This window comes from Neopsephotus bourkii, unplaced genomic scaffold (assembly GCF_033783945.1).
Source record: "Neopsephotus bourkii isolate Nb327-2 ecotype Australia unplaced genomic scaffold, CSIRO-AGI_Nbou_v1 NB_741, whole genome shotgun sequence".
Classification (NCBI taxonomy): Eukaryota; Metazoa; Chordata; class Aves; order Psittaciformes; family Psittacidae; genus Neopsephotus; species Neopsephotus bourkii.
In genome coordinates, this window is record NW_026901239.1 from 1,198,991 (window position 1) to 1,218,190 (window position 19,200).

Below are 19,200 nucleotides of genomic sequence, written 5' to 3' on the forward strand. Positions count from 1 at the left end.
CAAGAAAATGTTTAGTCAGTATTTCCAGAATTCAATCATGCAATCACAACGTTCTTTCCAACCATTAACAGACAGCTTACTAGCTTTGTCACTTAATGCAGCTGAAATGCAATTGACAGAATGACAAATCTTTTTATGAGGAGTCTGAGTCACATCAAATTAGTCACAGAGAGATGTTAGTAACATTTAACCTGCAAAGATGTAATGTCTTTCTGATTTTATACTTTCTGTGTTGTTATTCAGTCACTGCTGCACAGATACAGATAGAATGTCTTTTTGATTTTAAACTATTCCTGCTACCACTTCTGCAGGGTTTTGTAATTAGATTTAAGCTAAGGCAAAGCATTCACATAATATCTGAAGCTGAAGATGTGAAAAGTACACAAATATTATGCTATTTATTACAAATCAACTTTATTACACAGAATTTGCTTTAGCTTTAATCTACAAAATCAAACCTCAAAGGCAGGATCCTTGCAATATATGTTGCAACTAGACTACAACATCTAGATTATATGAGAATCTTATTCAAACCTTGTCTTTCAGAGCTATTTGGTGGTCTCTGTTAGACTGATAATTTGACTTATAGTATGGGTAGCTTTGCTGCAGAAAAAAATCCATAAACCGACAAAAGAAAGCATAAAACCCACAGTATCATCCATTTGTCCCACCAGCAATTCTGAGATGCCGTTACAACACAGTGGCAGTATTGTATCTTACTGGGGAATAAGTCTTTCTGGCTTCACTGTGTGGCCACTCTCAGATTTTGGCAGAAAGATACCTGCCTAAGGACTGAAAAGAAGATTTTTGTTAGCTCAGTTTCCGAATAAAGGGAAGCAGTCTCCCTGAGATTTCCCAGTACTGAACATGAAAAACATCAGTTTTAAATACACAGGCAGCCACCATTAAACAGAAGGAAACAGTAGAAAAATGCTTAGATTTGAAAATGAAAAATTAGATTACTGTTTATTGTGATTGCTATGATCTCAGCAGTGACTTAAGTGTCTTTATTTAACTCATAGTCATGCCAGTTATGCATAGAGCACTGTTTTGAAATTGCAGCACTACTGAAAATTATACATTTCTAAAGAAGTAACTGTCACAGAAGTACTTAAGAACTGCTTGAGCAGGCATTGTTCTATGTGCATAATCCCACACAGACAAGAACAAGCACCCTGAAAGCTGCTGTCAAGACCAGATTTGAGGTTATCCAGCCTGTGCTGGACCACATTCTCCTGAGCCATATGTCAGCTTTGCTCCCCACAAAACGTAACAACTTAATGTGTGGTTTTGTTTTCCATTGAACTATTCTTGGCCCACCAAGTAGTGTGTTAAGTCTTGATGTCTGCTCTTGGGAGTCTTACGCAATGCCTCTAAGATCTGAAGACAATCATAACTTGACATTGAGGTTTACTAAATCCACCCAAGCTAAAGGCAGAACTTGTTACTGACAATGCAGATTATTTTTCTGCTCATATAATTCAAGCTACAAATCACTACATGGCAGTATAAACAAATACTGGTATTTGTTCATGAAATATGGGTGTCTCAGAAGTTAATTTGTATTTGTAGATGATTTTGATTTCTATTTATATGTGGCTTTTAGGATAATGTTCTTGCTACTCTGCTTTTAAATTATTTATTAACTGTTTAGACAAGTATTCTCTTCTTTATTCCCACAGAGGTGAGATCAGCAATGAACAAAATGCATTTGCCAATAACTAGTATTTGATTTGGCTTAAACGAAACTGCATGCTGTGATTTAGCTTTCTATATGGCATTGCAAATTTACATAATGATGTATGATAACAGTTATAAAAAGGACACTCTGTCATCTTAAAGAAATGAAGCCAATTGCAGAGACAGCTGTAAATTCAGCAGAGTTAAAGCCTCTACTGCTTTAGTCTTGTATGTACCTCAATTTAACAGGTAAAATCCCAACAATAAGTTAAACTAACATTGAAAAAATACTAGATTTTTTAATCATAATATTTTATATTTAAATATAACTTCAATATACTTTTAAACTATCCATGAAACAGAAATGTATACTCATAACAGAATGACTATTCTTTCTCTCTTTTTTCACTTAATTATTCATAGAAGCAGCACTGTACAAATATTTTGAATCAGATTCCCTTATCTATGTGCAATGCTTATTTGATCTCAGTTTCCTCCCCGGTAACACTGAAGATATCCTGGACTTGCACAGAGACCTGAAAAAGGTCCACTGCTTTTCAAATTCCCCCTTTCTAAATACTAATGCTGCTCTTGTCCATTCTTGGCCATCTCTTAGTTCACATAACAATTCTTGTTCAACTGAAGCTTAACCATTTCTTTGCTACAACACACACTTTTACAGTCTTTTTGATAAATCAACCCTTCAGTGAGCTCTTGCTTTGTTGTTGTTTTTTTTTTTCTACACACACCACCAACTAATTTTCTTCTATGCATGCAGTTTTCTTACATTCTACTTCTTCTTTCCATAATAAGAAAAAAATAATCCTAAACTGAACAAAGTTCTTGGGCAGCCTCAGCTGGAACTACCTTCTTTGGCTATCACTGATACTCTCTTTCCTGCACACACTTATGGCTGGCCTTATAACATTGCCATCTGCCTCCTATCTTTTCACATTTATTCACATTTTATTCAGTTTTTATTTCTTAAATGCAGCTAAAACCAATACAGGATATTTTCAACATGCCAGCCTCTTGTTAGTTATCACATGGTGACAATAATTCTCCCTGAACAGCAAGTTATTTACCATTATTTGCTGTCCTATGTGTAAAAGCTTGTAAGTGCCTGAGGGTAGAGACCTGTCTTATGTTTCAGTCACACATTATTTACATAAGTTATTATTGTAATTATTTATGTAGTCTTCTCATTTCTTACATTCACCTTTCCATCCATCCACCACTCTATGTAATTTCCCTTGTCAGTGCCTTTGATTGTGACAACCTGTCCTTAAATCCTTGCTGCTACTTGGAATATTTTTTTCTTATCCCATCTTATTGTCACAACAATAATAACCCTTTTCACTGCAAGGTTTAGGAGAACAAAAATGCAATAAAGAAGAAAATATGACTAATAATTTCAGAAAGTATGCTGTGTTGATCCTCAAGAGCTGCTTTGTCTCTTAGTAACTGGTAACAGGAATTAAAACGGCAGGGCAAATCACTGGAAGCACAATAATATCAATGATAATGAAAGCTTTGCATAATCCCTTAGAAAGAAGAAATGTTATCAAACCAAGATAATTTTCTTTCTTTCACCATTTTTTCTCCTTGGCATGGCACTATTCATGTCATGCTTGCAAAGTACTTTCAGGCAAACAAACCCCGAATTTTAACTCAGAATTTTCAAACACCTACTTGAGAAAGAGAAGGAGGGATGTGCAGAAGAAGGAAATCCATTTCAGACTAAAGCCTAATCTATCTTTGTGTGTGTTTAAATAAACATTAAGAAAGAGAACATTCTACTGAGAAAAAATAAAACAACAAAACAACCAACCCAAAAGTCAGAAAATAATACTATGTTTTGAATTTTTATTGTATTGCTTTACCACGAGTCAGAAAAGTCATATTCTTGAATTCTATTAATGTTAACTCCCATTCCTTCAATGTAATGCACATCACACAGCACCAGAACATTTTTAAATAACAATGAAATTCAGTGTGTATTGTATATCATACCACAGGACACAAATATGGTATGACACACTACATTAGTCTGCCAGGATACCACAATAACTATCACCATGTGTTTTCAACTTTTGATTTAAAAACCACAAAGAGTTACAATTTAAATTCTAACTGGATAAAAAATTACTTTTATATCAGTGCTATCTCCAGGGATAGGCTTATAATTGAAATGCTTGTTTTTTGAACACTTTGACACTATTTCTCATTGAAATGAGCCTGAGAAACTGTTCATAAGGAGAAAGGATAAGAAAAAAAAAAAAAGGATTAGCATTTTAAACCTGTCCCAGGAGCTTGACTTATGATTGAGGTAATTTCATAGCCAGCTAGAATTTAACTCTTTATAGAGCCCAAATAGTAGCTTTCATACTGCTCACAAAAGAGGAAGAAAAAACACTAAATATATTTATTCTCTGATGACCTGAACTTTAAATGGAAAGGCTACTACTTTCATAAAACAATAGCATGCTTTTCTTCTGATGTTTTGATTTATTTATGCAAGAAAGTGATTCTGACATGGCTATACAATTACACTGCCTCGCTATTCCAGTTTCTTCTGCTCTTGCTGTCCCTCCAGATTCAATCCTGTTCTTCCCTCCTAGCTTTCTTCTTTTTCTTTCCTTCCTTTCTTATTCCCTTATTTTGCCTCCCTTATCTCTTTTCCGTACTTTTATAATTGCAAGTAAAAGTCTTATAAAACTTAAGAAGCCTTCAGATAGATCATTGCTAATATAATTACAGTATGGAGAGCATAGTGATGTTTGAATGTAAATTAGAGTGAGATTTTACAGTTCATTAGAAAGACTTGGGGATTGAATTTAGTTTAATCAAAGCTTGAGTGCTCCCAGTATACACAGCACATACCTAATGAAAGAAAGCATTAATATAGACTCAGAGATTAAAGATGTATGTCACGCTTTGCATCCATTTAAAGGAGTCCATGCAAGCTGCACCCAAAACCCTAGCACCTAACAGCATAATGGAGTTGAACAAAAAATGATTATATGTAACTCATTAATTTCCAAATGAATATACATTACTGCCTTCTTTCTGCAAGCACTCCTCCCAGAGACAAACACATACTGGGGGAGATGCTTGCCCCTGGTCCTGCTGACTTTTGCTAGGCTACTGACAGAGATGGCAGCAAGCCCTCAGTTCTTGCACCTGTGTCTTTTTCCACTTTATCTGCTCTAAGGTAATTTCCAATATATTTGACAATTTAGTCAGCAGAAGAAAAGGTGCTTCCTTCTGCTGAGTCTTGCCCAGTTTATTTCCCTGTGGGGAGCACTAACACTGTTTCTGGACATCAGTGTGCCCTGGAGCTAGTGAGAAGAGCTCTCAAAACCAGAGCTTCAGGGAGACCCAGCTGCCTGCACTCCATGTACGGACAGTCATATTAGAAATACATTTCTCACCTGCTCACTGGAAAAGTATGCATTCTCAAGGCAATCAACCAAAACACTGAGTATGGTTCCTCTCAGAAAGCATCTCTGTGGAAATATCCTAGGATCATTCCTTGGATGCTGGTTTTCCATTTAGATTTACTTTGTGATACTGTAAAATGTTCAGGGTATTAACCCAATTGCTAAAGCTTTGTTTAGTGATAAAATTTAAATGCAATTGCTATGCCATGCTAAACTACTTTCTCTAGAGTAGCCAATTTTCTCATTGTAATTTTTCCTCAAATTATCTTCAGATGTTTAATAGAAGGTCCCAGAGAACATGCAGCAGCTCAGCATGCTGGGGCTTCCTGAGGCGTGTCTACAGTGCTTCTGGATGGGGATTGGGCAGCTGCTGCAAATGTCCCTCTTTAAGGAGACTGCATTACATCATATATAGTTCAGGGTGCCCAGGTGAGTGCACATATGCCTATACAGAATAAACTGAAGAGTTTGCAGTTTAATGTGGAAAGGTAGAAGCTACATGAGGGACAGTTGAAGTTAAGAAGGCATAAGGTACTGAAGACTGAGAATGATACACCCTACATGATATGTCATAGTGGGGGTCTGAGCCACGAACAGCCTGAAGCTGCAGCAAGAATGGGGCAGTGGTGTTTATCATCTGCATAAAGTGGGATGGGTTTCACTGCCTGAAAAGCCCTGGTGTGGATTTGTGTGTTAAGATTTACCGCCCTAAAAATAGGAGTTCATAATTGAAAAGCTGGCAGATTCTTTAATTATAGGGGAGCAAACAACATCACTAGAGAATTGTAAATACAGCCTAATTGTTACTTCTTTATTTCGTTGTTAAAGAGCCAGCTGACACAATGGCAGATATGGGCAATGCCTGTGTCTTAAGCAGCAAGATCTTCAATCAGGTTTTTAGAATGTTTCTCATTTGTCTCTCTTATGGGACTTTACATGCAAGGTCTTGCCAAATGAATCAAGAAAAAAAATAGGGAAAGTGTGAACACCGGAAAAAGAAACCACAAAGAATACATTAAAAGTGCTATACAGGGCACAGTTTAATTGAATTGTGATTTGTTGGTCTTGTAAGCACTCTCCAGAAAGGAATGACATGCTAATCAAAAGCTACCCAACTTCACCTTATTTTTAGCAGGCAAACTTTAAATGAGACAGTTTGGGATTTTGATTTCTGAGGGATATTGGACCACATTCACCCACAGGGCATTTAAATATAAAACCCTATTTATATGCAAATTATTTAGTATTTCATGTAAAGTGGATTTTTATCAACTGACCATTCTATTCTATAAGTTATCATGATGATAAAACATCCTTAGTAATGGTAAAGTGAAGGGACAAATATAATCAGAGCAGCTTGTTTCAGTAGATCTTAGACTTTCTTGGGGCATTCCTGTGAGTTACTGAAATGTAGAGCTATAAAGTTAACATATTGCCTTTCATAGAAGGACCCAGGAATAGCAGTCCTCAGAAAAGTTCTTACTTGGAGAGAGAACTCATACTGGGGAAAGTTCAGAATATGGTACTCATAAGTCAAAGAGAAATGGGAACATGCTTTCTGCTACAGAATCAAATCTCCTTCAATTGTTTGGGTTTTCTTTTTCCTTAGTGAAAACTAAGGCCAAATTCCTCATGTCTGAATTGTAACTTGTCCGGTTTTGCCACACAATACTCTTTGGACAGCTGTAGAAGAAAATGCTTCACTATCAGATCACCTCTGGCAGTAGTGAGGGAGCATCTGCTATTAGAAGGTATTCCTTTTGATAGTGGTTTACATGCAAACAGGTAATCTGGGATGGGAGGTTGGTGTGCCTTGCTAATTCTACATATTGTGTAACACTAGCAGAGATTGGGGGGTGATGAAAAGAAGAAGCAATATCTCATCAGGAAGGTCAGTGCTTCTGGCCTTTCTTTTGCCCACTGTGAAAAGCCTTAGCAAAATTAAATATATATTTGCAGTGGTTCTTTGAGAGTTTTACCAGGAGACTTTGAGCCCCAACACAGAGATTAACACTTCCAAACCTGAAACTCCTCATCTCCAGAAATGAATCTACCATCTCAACTCTCCTTGCAGGCCTTCGGTGTTAAGGATTATTACACCGAACAGCTGGAATCCACCCTAAATTTTCCCTTCAGAATCAAAAATATATCGATTCTCCTGAAAACTTTGACTACATTTATTTATTTATTTATTTATTTTTAAAACTTCTCTCAAGTTTGGAAGGCAACAGAACAGCTATCCTAGCACTGCCTTCTGGAGTTTTTGCAATGATCTGGCCAGCTGAGATGAAACTAGTATAATGATTACCCAAAGGAGACAGAGTAGACTAGGTGAATAAGAGTGTGCAGTGATCACAGATCTCACCCTCATTCTTGGGAGATTATAGTCATGATAGCCAATTGCTTTGAACATGTCTGAAGTGGTTGTTTATTTAGACAAGTTAAATGTAACAGAGCGATTCCCTCTGTTCCTGGAAACAAGTTAGTGTTTCTTTGAATTGTTTATTCCTCCACAGCTGAACTCAGGGACAGTTATTTAGAAATAATAATTTATTACAGATAGTGCTGGGTTTGGAACAGAGAACTGACCGTTTCATACACCATCTTATCTTGTAGAGAGTTTAGTATATATTAATACAGAAAATTGCGTCATTCATATGAGTGGCCTTTCCAGTAATAATATTGCCTAGAGAATCAGGTATGAATTCAAGCACATTTGTGTGACTCAGACATTCATAGATTTCTTTTAAATTTACATAGTCCTTTTAACAGGTTTGAGAGACTAGGCTCCACAAAGTGAGGTTCAATTTGATAAAAGTGATAAACAACTAGATAAAATAGATATTAACATTCTTAGTATCTGCTCCAGATTTCAACTGACTAAATGAATGAAAAAGGTCTTTGCTAATTCTTAATAGTGATAAATGTGACACTGGAATTCACAGTACTTTTAGTTTTTTAACTTTACCTTAGCAGGTTCACAACTAACTGCAACACTCAATGCCCCTTATTACCTAAAAATAGTTCTGAAAATTTGCCTCTAACTTTGATCTATTAAGTTGTTCTCCAATACAAAAATAATGTATTTATTCAACAGGCAGACATTATCACCAATTGGACTGGCAGGAGCTGTACTTTCTACACTTCAGTGAAGACTACTGGTTTTGGTATCTTTTCCCTGTCTTTCAGTTGCATGTATCAATAACAACCATATTCTGCTGTATTATTACTGCTAAGTCAGTGTAACTTATAGAAATATATTCTATACAGTTCATTAAGATGATAAACCCATGTCACTATTTATAATTTCTGTATGTCTGCACTGTATTCATGGATTCATTCATTTCTTCTAACAATACACATTCTTTGGAAACAGATTTGCCAAATGATTTGCTTGATGAACACTCTTTTAGTTTCTTAATTTTCTATAAATGGTACACAGCTTTTAGTTCACAATTCTCAATCATTCTACTAATCTGAGTAAAGAAATTTCATCGTATTGATTTCTCCTGATCTTTTTTTTATTTTTTTACAATCCAAAGTTTTACTTTGATCATGATTCAGCAGCTCATTGCGTCCCCATATAAGTTAACATTTATAGCTTTTATTATAAATGGATATTCTAATATAAACTGTGTTACTGATACTAGTTTGAATGGAGAAGTTTTCTCCAGCACTCTAGGGAACAGAAAGGTACCTCTTTAACAGACAAAATTCAACCCTAATTAACCTTATGAGGTAAATTTGCTTTCAAATATTACAGGAATGTCTGAGGCTGAATTTAAACAAACTAAAATTTTTGTAGCATCTCTTCATCAGACTGAAGATCTGCTAAAATTCTTGAAAGATCTGCTCACCATATTCATGGAAATTTCAGCTGAATTTCACTCAGTTTCTTGCAGGTACTCCGTTGTATTATATACAGAAAACTGAAACCTTGTAAATAAATTGTAATGTATAAAAAGCAGATTTTCAAAATTCTAATAGTTTCTTTATGCTTCCTCTAAGATGTCATCAGCTAACATCTATTAAATTCGTGGAAATGGAATTGGTGAAATATGTACTCACTTTCCCAGTTTGAAATCGTAAAACACTTTGAAATCACACAGATTATTTTCAGACGCTTTGTTATACCCGAAAGAGAAATCCATAATTAACAAAGGTTGTTGTTTGGAATTTGTTTCACAAAGGTGTACAGAGACATGACTGGGCATTTACAGTTTTTAAAATATTTCTATCTTAATTTCTAAATTTCCACTTTAGATCAATTTTTTAAAGAGCCAAATGAAGCAGATTCTGACACCAACTATACCGGTTTGCCTCTGGACTGATTTATATAAGTAAACTGCTACTTTGGACCTTTCTGGAAGGAACCAAAGCTGAAGGTATCCCAATCTTCACTTTAAGCTGACACTTGTATTTCAGAATTATCATTAGTGAATTAGCCCCATGCATCCTTTCAGTAATCAGCCTTATTAAGGATAAAAGCTTATCTCCTATTCTCAGAAGTAATTACAATATACCCCTGATCTCTACTAAGTCTATTAACAGAATTCTTGTTTTAATTCTTGACCCTTGGGATCAAAACCAAAATCAGAGATTAAATGAAGTTAAAAACTTATCAGTAGCCCACTATAATACAAACTAAAATAAAAAGTGTCCACAATTATTTTGTATTCAAACTTTGCTTTGTATTGTGTTCAAACACTAATCCTTCCATTTACTCTAATAGATTAAGGCAACAAAAGGGTAACTAATTGCAAAAGGGCACAGTATGGTTCAGGTTAATGCTCTTTTGTATTAGAGAAAAATTATATGTTTGAGATGGAGAAATTAAATTTTCTGGAAGAGGTCAGCATGGGAATCAAATGAATCCTTCTGATTTATGCAGAGTCATGCATTAACCACTTGAGATTTGGAAGAAAAAGACTTAAAGCTTTTTTCCTCCTGTTCAGATACTTTCCTTTAATAACTAAGACGCTATTTTGTCTTCAGAATATCAACTTTCCAAATTAGTTGAGTTCTGAAGGTCCTCCAGAGCACAACATCTATGATTAAACACTTTCTAAAGTTCATTCTACTAGTAAAAGTAGAAATTCCATTATTTTAGCAAGAACAGGCATGTCAAATTTATCAAGGCATGAGGATGGAATAGAAGTAAGGAATTTATGTTTGTAAGTTATATTCACAGGGCACAAAAGTTATTATAAACCTCATTATTATGTGGCACAGTAATAAAATGAAAACTACAGTTATTGAGACTCTTCTTAAGCCTAAATTGTGAAGGAACAATTGAAACTCTGCAAACTCTGTTTCAAAACTTTAAAAGATAGCAATCCAGAGGCAGCAGAATTATACAAGCATAACTTCTTTAGCTTGGTTTATTCATAAGAACAGCCTATACTTATAACTTACCCTCCTCAGGAGCTCTGCAGGTTGTGGAAATAAAAGCTATGTGCAGCGTTGCATCTTTCCATCCAGTTTGTAGGCTAAAAGGATGGTGGCCCCAGAAGTCCCTCCACCCAAATACAGACTCCAGTTGAACCTGTGAAGAAGCACATGCAGAAGCATCACAGAGAACCCTATAACATGATTCCTTGAGCCAGGGGTTACTGTCATGGAGAAGGTTACCTGGTTTTTACAGTTCTTTAATGATGCCAAAGCATATCCAGAAGGTGACCAAAAGCTTAATGTCTGGCTGCTCAAACAGCTAAGCAACTAATTTATTGCTAATTTTTGCACTTTCACCTCTACCACTTTTCCACATGTACTGATGTGCAGCTGAGGATTGTAAGTCAACAGGCTGCCTCTGCATCTAAGCATTCTTTCTCCCCAGAGCTGTGGCAGATATATGGTAAATTACCCCCAGTGCGCTGGAAACAGCTACTGCTACTGATCCATGGAACTAGCTACTACAGAGGAACAGAATTGATGCATGAGTGCTGCATATGGGAAATGAAATCTTAGTATGGAAGAACAGCACATGTGCTGTTTTATTAAATTTATACCTAAGTAATTCCTCAGTTTTGCTTCTTCAAGGAAAAAAATGTTATTTTTATATTTGTAAAAGGGATTTCTGGTTTTAATATCAAAAAGTTCCTGCAAAATAGAAATTCCATGCTTTGAACAACTGTATAAGGCAATTACATCCAAAGTGAAGCCATAAAATTAGAATAAAATACAAATTATTCTACAGCATTATCAAAGTGCCTGAATTACCTAAATGCCTCATGATTTTGGGCACAATTAAATTTACTAATAGGAAAGAAGTTGAATAACATCATGTTTCAGATCACAAATTGAATAACATTGTCTTACTCAGGCTAATACATTGTGACAGCTCTTGCTTAGAGTATATTACTTAACATCTGAAACTTTTGATCATAAAATTGTCTTTTCTAGAGCTTCCAAACAAATAAAATAATAATATAAGAAGAGAATGAGTAAAGGTCTAAAAGTTAATATTTCAGAACAAGCGAAAATATTTCTCAGTTAATTTAAACATTTGTCTCTATGTATCTTTGACATTTGGAGCCAGAGGAGGGGGTGTTAAGAAGTAATTGCATTCGCTGCCTTCCAGATACCTTTTATTGAATCTCAAGTGGATCTGAATTCAAGAAATGGCTCTGCATGTTTGTGTGCATAGGGAAAATATTTCTTTTGACATTTTGTTCTCTGGTAGCATTTTTATGCTTATGCATATATAAATAAATTCTTTGAAAAGCAAACTCTTTCAGTACACATTAACAAAAAGGAGATGAGGAGGCAGCTCTTAGAATTCTCTGTTTATAGGAGGGAACATCACAGATAAGGATCTTTAACATATTTAACCCTTTTCAAAAGATTTCTTTATTTTAACCAATAGGATTTTTTTATCTGTATCACTTCTGTGTAAAGATTAGGCTAATTGCAAAAAAACACCAAAAAAAGTGCAAGCACTTCAAGACACAATCCAACAACCATACAATCAATAGGCAATGGATTAAGCCCCTTATAACCACTATACAGATGGAGTTATGAATGGAAACCAGACTTTTACCAAACTTGCACACTAGCTCTGATAAACAGCATTTTCAATGATACGTCACAGAGCTCAAGTGCCTTTCTTACTGGGATTGTAATGGACTAGCACCTTCTGTTGCAAACCATCACCTGGCCTAAACTTATTTTCAGTGTATTAATGTATGTATATTATTCTCTTTGTTAAAAAATTAGTCAAGTTTTTACTTATTTCTTATTTTACAAGATTAATTAATTTCCAAATTTTTCAGATATCCATAATTGCAGATGTTTTTAGCTATTGTTTAGTCCATTTTTTGTTGATTTTATGTACTAAAGTACCATTTCAGACATGTAATAGGAATCCCCCATTTCTCACAAAGCAAACCCAAAATTCATCACAGAAAATGAAAATTGAGAATGCAATTTAAACCTATAATTTGTTACATTTCAAAGGGAGGAACAGCCGAAGTATGGGGATGGTAGCAGCAAGAAGTGACTTAGTCTACTAATCTGTAATTGGATTCTGTTTAAGGAACTGACTCATAAATAAAACAAAAGTAACCAATATCCCAACATCTTTTTCTAACAAATTTGGACAGACTCAACTATCTCCTGAGGGTGCACCAGTGGACTGGCCCCAAGGAGACAAATTTGCAGTGAAGGCCCCTCCTGACAAATTCATCCCACTTTGCCTGGAAAAGGCATCTGCAGAGCAACTCCTGTACTTCCCACCATAACAGCTGATTCCTGTGTGGTGCCTTTTCTTTTGCGTGATCGTTGCTGGCTGTGTTGATGAAGGGACTCCCACTGTGGGGCAGCGGGAGTGAGGCTGCTCTTCTTACAGAGAGTTTTGAAGGGCCCTGAGCAGTCCAAGGAGCCAGTCTGGAGCCACACACCCTCTCTGGTGCCCTCCCTTCACGGGGCACTGGCTCTCACCATGCCTTCTGGGCACAGCTCCAAAACCTTCCATCAGCAAATAAAATACGGTTAGACAGAAGAAAAAAAATATCAAAAGCTATCAAACAGAAAGATGTCACTGGAAGTTCTTGAGGCACAGGTCAATGGAAGATGAGAAGACTGCACTGGGCAAATATGGCTTTTTAGTTCCTGTCCTCTGCCCATGTTCCAGATTAGTGGGACCAACATGGCTGTTCATATGAATTCACCCAGATCCTGGACTCAGGTTCCTGAAACTGCACTCTCTAGCTGGGAACACGGGACAACAAAAATCCCAAGTCCTGCCAAGAGCAGTGACAGACATTCAAAAGTAAATGCCAGCAACAAAGCAGCATGGTGGGTGAATAAATTCATGCTGTGCCTGTGCTAGGTCAGACAGGAGACGAGCCAAACACTGCCCCAATATGTACTTCTGATGTGGTCATTAATATTTGCTGTGAAAAGTCCTGATGACTTCCACTTGTCACCATGTGGACAAGACTAGATGCCATATTCCAGAGAGCAACTTGCAGAGTTGTTATTCGAGTCATGATTAAAAAAATTCCATTGATCATCTTCCATACTAGTGCAAATACATGACACCTAGCATTATATGTCTGAATATTGTTATATTATACTGTAAAATAGCAGATGTGGATGGAATACCCTGCCAGCTTCTAGGCTGAAGTCAGTTTCATTATATTTGCAAAAGGCAAAAACAGATGTATCAGTGTACTTTATAATAATGTCATATTCCTGACAGTATAGTATAAGTTGATTTGGTGTTTCCATTAGAAATCTCATTTTCAGAGGCTTATGACTCATCCATCTGAGGTTTTCAGGATGAGATTTACCATACAGACCTCAGTCTACTTGTAATTCCTCCCCTAAAAAATTGGTCAGTGTTGGTTATCTGCACATTTTAATTCCCAAGAGCTCAAACGAACTGTCTTCTTCATGCCCTTTCATTTTCTTAACATTATCAAGTATTTGTGTCCTTCTGTACGAATATAAAAGCAATTAAGATATTTAAGTTAAAACATCATTGCTTCCACATATATGACATTCCATGTGTTTAATCAGAATGTTGAGAGCCTACTTGAGAAAAACTGTAAAAATTCTTTAAGAATGGAACAAGAGCCTACTATAATTTTGTCAGTGATTTTCAAAGCACTAGCTGAAAATCTATGTTTAATATATAAATCATAGAATCATAGAATAGTTAGGGTTGGAAAGGACCTTAAGATCATCAAGTTCCAACCCCCCTGCAATGGGCAGGGACACCTCGCTCTAAACCATATCACCCAAGGGTTCGTTCAAACCGGCCTTGAACGCTGCCAGGGATGGATCATTCACAACCTCCCTGCGCAACCTATTCCAGTGCCTCACCACCCTAACAGGAAAGAATTTCCTCCTTATATCCAAACCTCCCCTGTTTAAGTTTTAACCCATTACCCCTTGTCCTATCACTACAGTCCCTAATGAAGAGTCCCTCCCCAGCATCCCTATAGGGCCCCTTCAGATACTGGAAGGCTGCTATGAGGTCTCCATGCAGCCTTCTCTTCTCCAGGCTGAACAGTCCCAACTTTCTCAGCCTATCTTTATACGGGAGGTGCTCCAGTCCCCTGACTGTCCTCTTGGCCTTCCCCTGGACTGGTTCCAGCAGTTCCATTCCTTTTTATGTTGAGTTATGTTATGTTTTTATGTACACAATACTCCCAGGTGAGGTCTCACATGAGCAGAGTAAAGGGGTAGGACCACCTCCTTGGACCTGCTGGTCACGCTCCTTTTGATGCAACCCAGGATACAGTTGGCTTTCTGGGCTGCAAGCACACACTGAAGCCGGCTCATGTTCATTTTCTCATCGACCAGCACCCCCAAGTCCTTCTCCACAGGGCTGCTCTGAATCTCTTCTCTGCCCAAATATATACTCAAATATATTGAGTATTGTATCTAATGCTTAATAAATGCCACCGTATTTCACCCCAGGGTTGCTGTCACACATGCAGATGCATGCAGTTGACATTCAGCTACTCTCTGTAGCATCATCAAGAGGTTCTTATATTTTACGCTATCACAAGCATCACACCACTGAAGGTCTGAATAAGTATCTTTGCAATTTTTAAGCCTGTACAAGCAAATCCACTGAAGATTTATACAGGTTTTGTATTCACTATAAAACATCATTTATCGAACTCTAGTCGCAGATTGCATTTTCCAAGTTATATATGTGTGTAAGCTCGAAGCTTAACAAATCATGGTACTAATAGCTTCACAAGGTTGTCATGAAAAACTTAGAACTGATTATTCTTTTTTAAATGCCTTCAGGTTTTTATCTGAGCTATACAGAAAGGCTGGTAGGAATGTTGAAAAAATCATTTCAGCTATTACATATATCAGGAATATAGGCCTCTTTCCAAAATATGACTTAGACATAAAATGCTGGCTATTGCAACATATATATTTCCAGCATCCAGCACCCAGAGAGGAAATCAGAATCCCAGCAACTGGAGAATGGGTCATACCTGGATCACAACTTGTCAAGCAAACAGATAGAAACCTGCATAACATGAGAACTTGAGAACTTCCAAGGAAACTTGAAAGGCAATCAGTAGGGGAATTTTGAAAACTTGGATTCCATCTTTTTTTAGACTTAAAAATCAACTGGAAATATCTGCTTTGGTGATTCACAAGGATATACACTTAACAGAGGAAGGTTGCTTAAATATTACAGTCCACTACACACAGCACTTATCAGACAAAAGATAGATGTTTCATTTTTCAAAGTAGCATTTTTCATCTTCCATAAGAATGTCTTATTAACATTCTATACTACATATGAAGAGTTGAAGCTCTTCCAATTTTCTAGAAATTATTTTACTTGGCTGGGAGATTTTAACACTAAGAACTGAAGTGTTTCAGAACGATCCTGTTCTTGAACTTTGGTACCACCATCACTCCTTCAGAGAAAATGTCTCTGAACATTCTGTCTAACCTGCCTTTTATAACAAAATGACTAGATCTGTGTATGAGTAGATATCTACTGCTACCTTCATTTCAACAAAGCTTTCAAGAAAACATCCCAAAGCATCTTTGCATGGATGTGATGGCCTACATTGTTGGACTACTCAACAGTTAAAAAAAACCAACATTTTATTATCAGACACAGGGTAACACATAAAGGTTTTCTATAACAATCTATATTATTTTGTAATTGGGCCAAAATTATTATTTTTTACTCCACTCATAACTCAGTTAAGGAATACTGAAAAAGTAAATAATGTGTGTTCATTATCACATACTCAGAAAGAATAAATGCATAAGCTATACTTATTCACATGGTGTAAGGTTCTTTTTAACTATGTAGAAAGTAAAGTGGTGTAGGAGGGAAGAAACAATAGTGAAAATAGTATCCTTCCAACATGTCATCTGTTCTCTGCGCAGCTGGAGAACAAGCTGCTCCCCATAACATAACATATATCTCTTCAAAATAAGGTGTTTAAGCATGCTACCCATGCCTTCTTTATCACAAGGGTAGTACCAGTTTCACTTGATTTAACATTAGACAGCAGGTAAACGAGGCAAGATAAAAATAGAAAAAGCTTCACTTTTGATATAACCACTCTGTCACAGATTGCCCTATAATCCAATAGTGAAGGTTATAACATCTTTAACTAATTACAAAATGTAAACAACACAATGTAGAGCCATTTGTTCTCTTGATAAGATTTTGCAGGTAGGAGTCTGTCTAGCAATTAATTAGCAAAATGCTTGAAGTACAAAGGATAAAACAAAAAGGAAACCACAACTTCAAGAGGATTGTCTGGTTCAAGCTAGCAGTACCTACATCAATGTGCCTTTAAGAACAGTGAGCCAGTTAATGTTTTATCATCTTCAGTTTACTTTGCTGTAACTGTCTATCCTATGCTAATAGAAGCATATAGAAATATAACAAAGCAGAATGACTGTTCTCATTGCCTCAATTTCCCAGGTTTTCTGTTGTATATGCTCTGCTATAGATAAAACATAAAGCCTTACCCCAGTCTGAAGGGGAAGGTCTCATGCGCCATCAGGTTGAAGTGGGTTGCCTGTGTCTGCACACCACCATACCACACTGCTAAATTACCACCTGATACTTCCCATTCATTTCACTTCTAAAATGAGTGGGAAGTATCATGTCTTCTCCTGCAACATGTTCTCATAGTTAAAAAAAAAAAAAAAGGAAAATGCCTTCAGTAATATTTGCTTAATTCCTGCAAGCATTGAGCTAGGTTGTTTATAAAATCAAGGAGTGTAAAAGAAAATTATGAAGCTTTTTTTAACTGTCTCCAAAACACTTTTTAGTATGTCATTTCTTTTCAGATGATACTGTTGACCACAGTAGCAAAATCACATTTCCAAATAATATACTGCATTACAGATTTCTATTGAATAACCCCTCTTCAAATTTGTAAGTAGAAGGGTGACAAAATAGTGCATGTTTATTGGTAGCAATATGACTTAAAACATTGATAAAAGTGTGGAAGGCTAGTGGCAGAGAGTGCAATAAAACATTTTATATTCGTTCTTTCACTTGGGGATTTATTGAAGGCTTAGAAATCTTAACCTAGAAAAATAATAGGGAAGCAGGGGCTGGTGCTTTTCCCAGTCAGAGATTAATGGAAGACTGCACTTGGACTTCTTTAACTCTGTTCTTTCTTGAGAAACTGAGAAAGCCCTACAGGTTAAACACACACACACACAAATTACGATCCTACCTATCCACATCAGAAAACAAAAACAGGCAAATGGTTCAATAGTACAAGGCTACAATAAAATTAATCCTAAAAACTCATATATGGAATTAGAATCTGAAACAAATCTGAGTGGTATGAGGCTATTTCTACTGCCTACTGGTCAGGTCTTAATAATTTAGATATACTTAAGAGATAATTAGGATTTTAGCTATCAAGAGAAAAAGCAGGGCCCAGATGGTTTTCTTATCAAAATGCACTTGTAACAAATGCTTTTGTTTCCTTTGTGTTTGAAATTAAAATACTATAGAGTTACCTCAGTGTCATTTAACTGAGATGGATTTTATTTATGTATGTATTTGGTTGTAAGAGAATTCAGATTTACTGTTTTGCTCCTTCTCAGTTTTCACACGTGAAAACAAGCGAAGATTTCTACATTAGCCAGTGTGTAAAGAAAAACATATTTTAATGAGCTTGATGTCTTCATAAATATAGTATTCGTCTTGTCTCCCTCTCTATGTCATGTAAAGTATGTCAGAATCAAAGAGACCTTTTTATATTTTTTTTTTTACAAAAATGAAAAAATACAGTTTCCTATCACATTTAACATGTTAGCAGTGGCAGTGAAACGTTAGCTACTGAAATAAGAATGGGAACATTCACACTGGACAAGGACTCCTTCGCGTCTTATTCTTATGTCCTTAAACACAGTTTCATTGGGAGCAAATGAAGGTTACAACCCTTACTTCCTATGTAATGAATTCTTGCAGAAGTATGTTATGCACCCTATGACTTTTGGGTAATAAAGACAGACACAACAACATGGTTTTAGTCCAGCAAAGATGCAAGCCTTTCTTTCTCCACAAAGATGGACTACAATGGCATCAAGTACAGTACAAAAATTCCAATTAACACCTTTTCACCTCCTATATTTTTCTTCCCAATGACTGCACCAACAAATGATAAGTAATTTAGTATGGTTTTGTTATATCTCATTACAAATAAATCCTTCTTAAATTTGAATCACTGCTATATCACTATGTTAAAATAAGGTTTCAAAAAAACTCAAAAGGCAAAACACATAATAAAATCTATAACAAAAATTAAGGCTTTTGTTCATATAAATGTTTGCAACATAGGCTTAAAAATCTGCATGCCACTTCATATAGTGAAATCTAAGAAAAGAGATGAATCAGATGGAAAATCTTTTTATGGACTTCTTAACTGCAATTTTAATCCTTAGTTACTCAACATCATTCCATATGAAAAATGCTAGTTAGCATAGAAGTACAGTGATAAAAACCCACAGTTCATCTTTCAGTAATTATTTTAAGATCATTTATCAAGAACAGAATAACAAGTAATTAGTTATCAAAATGAATAACAATAACTTCCCCAGGTTCAGA

The 19,200-nt window shown here is 36.0% G+C and overlaps 1 long non-coding RNA gene across 2 annotated transcripts in view; it reads right to left on the bottom strand.

Annotated features, from left to right (window-relative positions):
• LOC133212844 (uncharacterized) overlaps nt 1-17,180 on the bottom strand; it is a 45,349-nt gene extending 28,169 nt beyond the window's left edge. For both annotated transcript variants that reach the window (XR_009725626.1, XR_009725627.1), the window contains exons 1-2: nt 17,100-17,180; nt 10,539-10,668 (exon numbers count right to left, since the gene is read on the bottom strand). This is a non-coding gene — a long non-coding RNA (uncharacterized LOC133212844). The remainder of the gene's footprint in view (nt 1-10,538; nt 10,669-17,099) is intronic.
• Nucleotides 17,181-19,200: the final 2,020 nt, after the last annotated feature.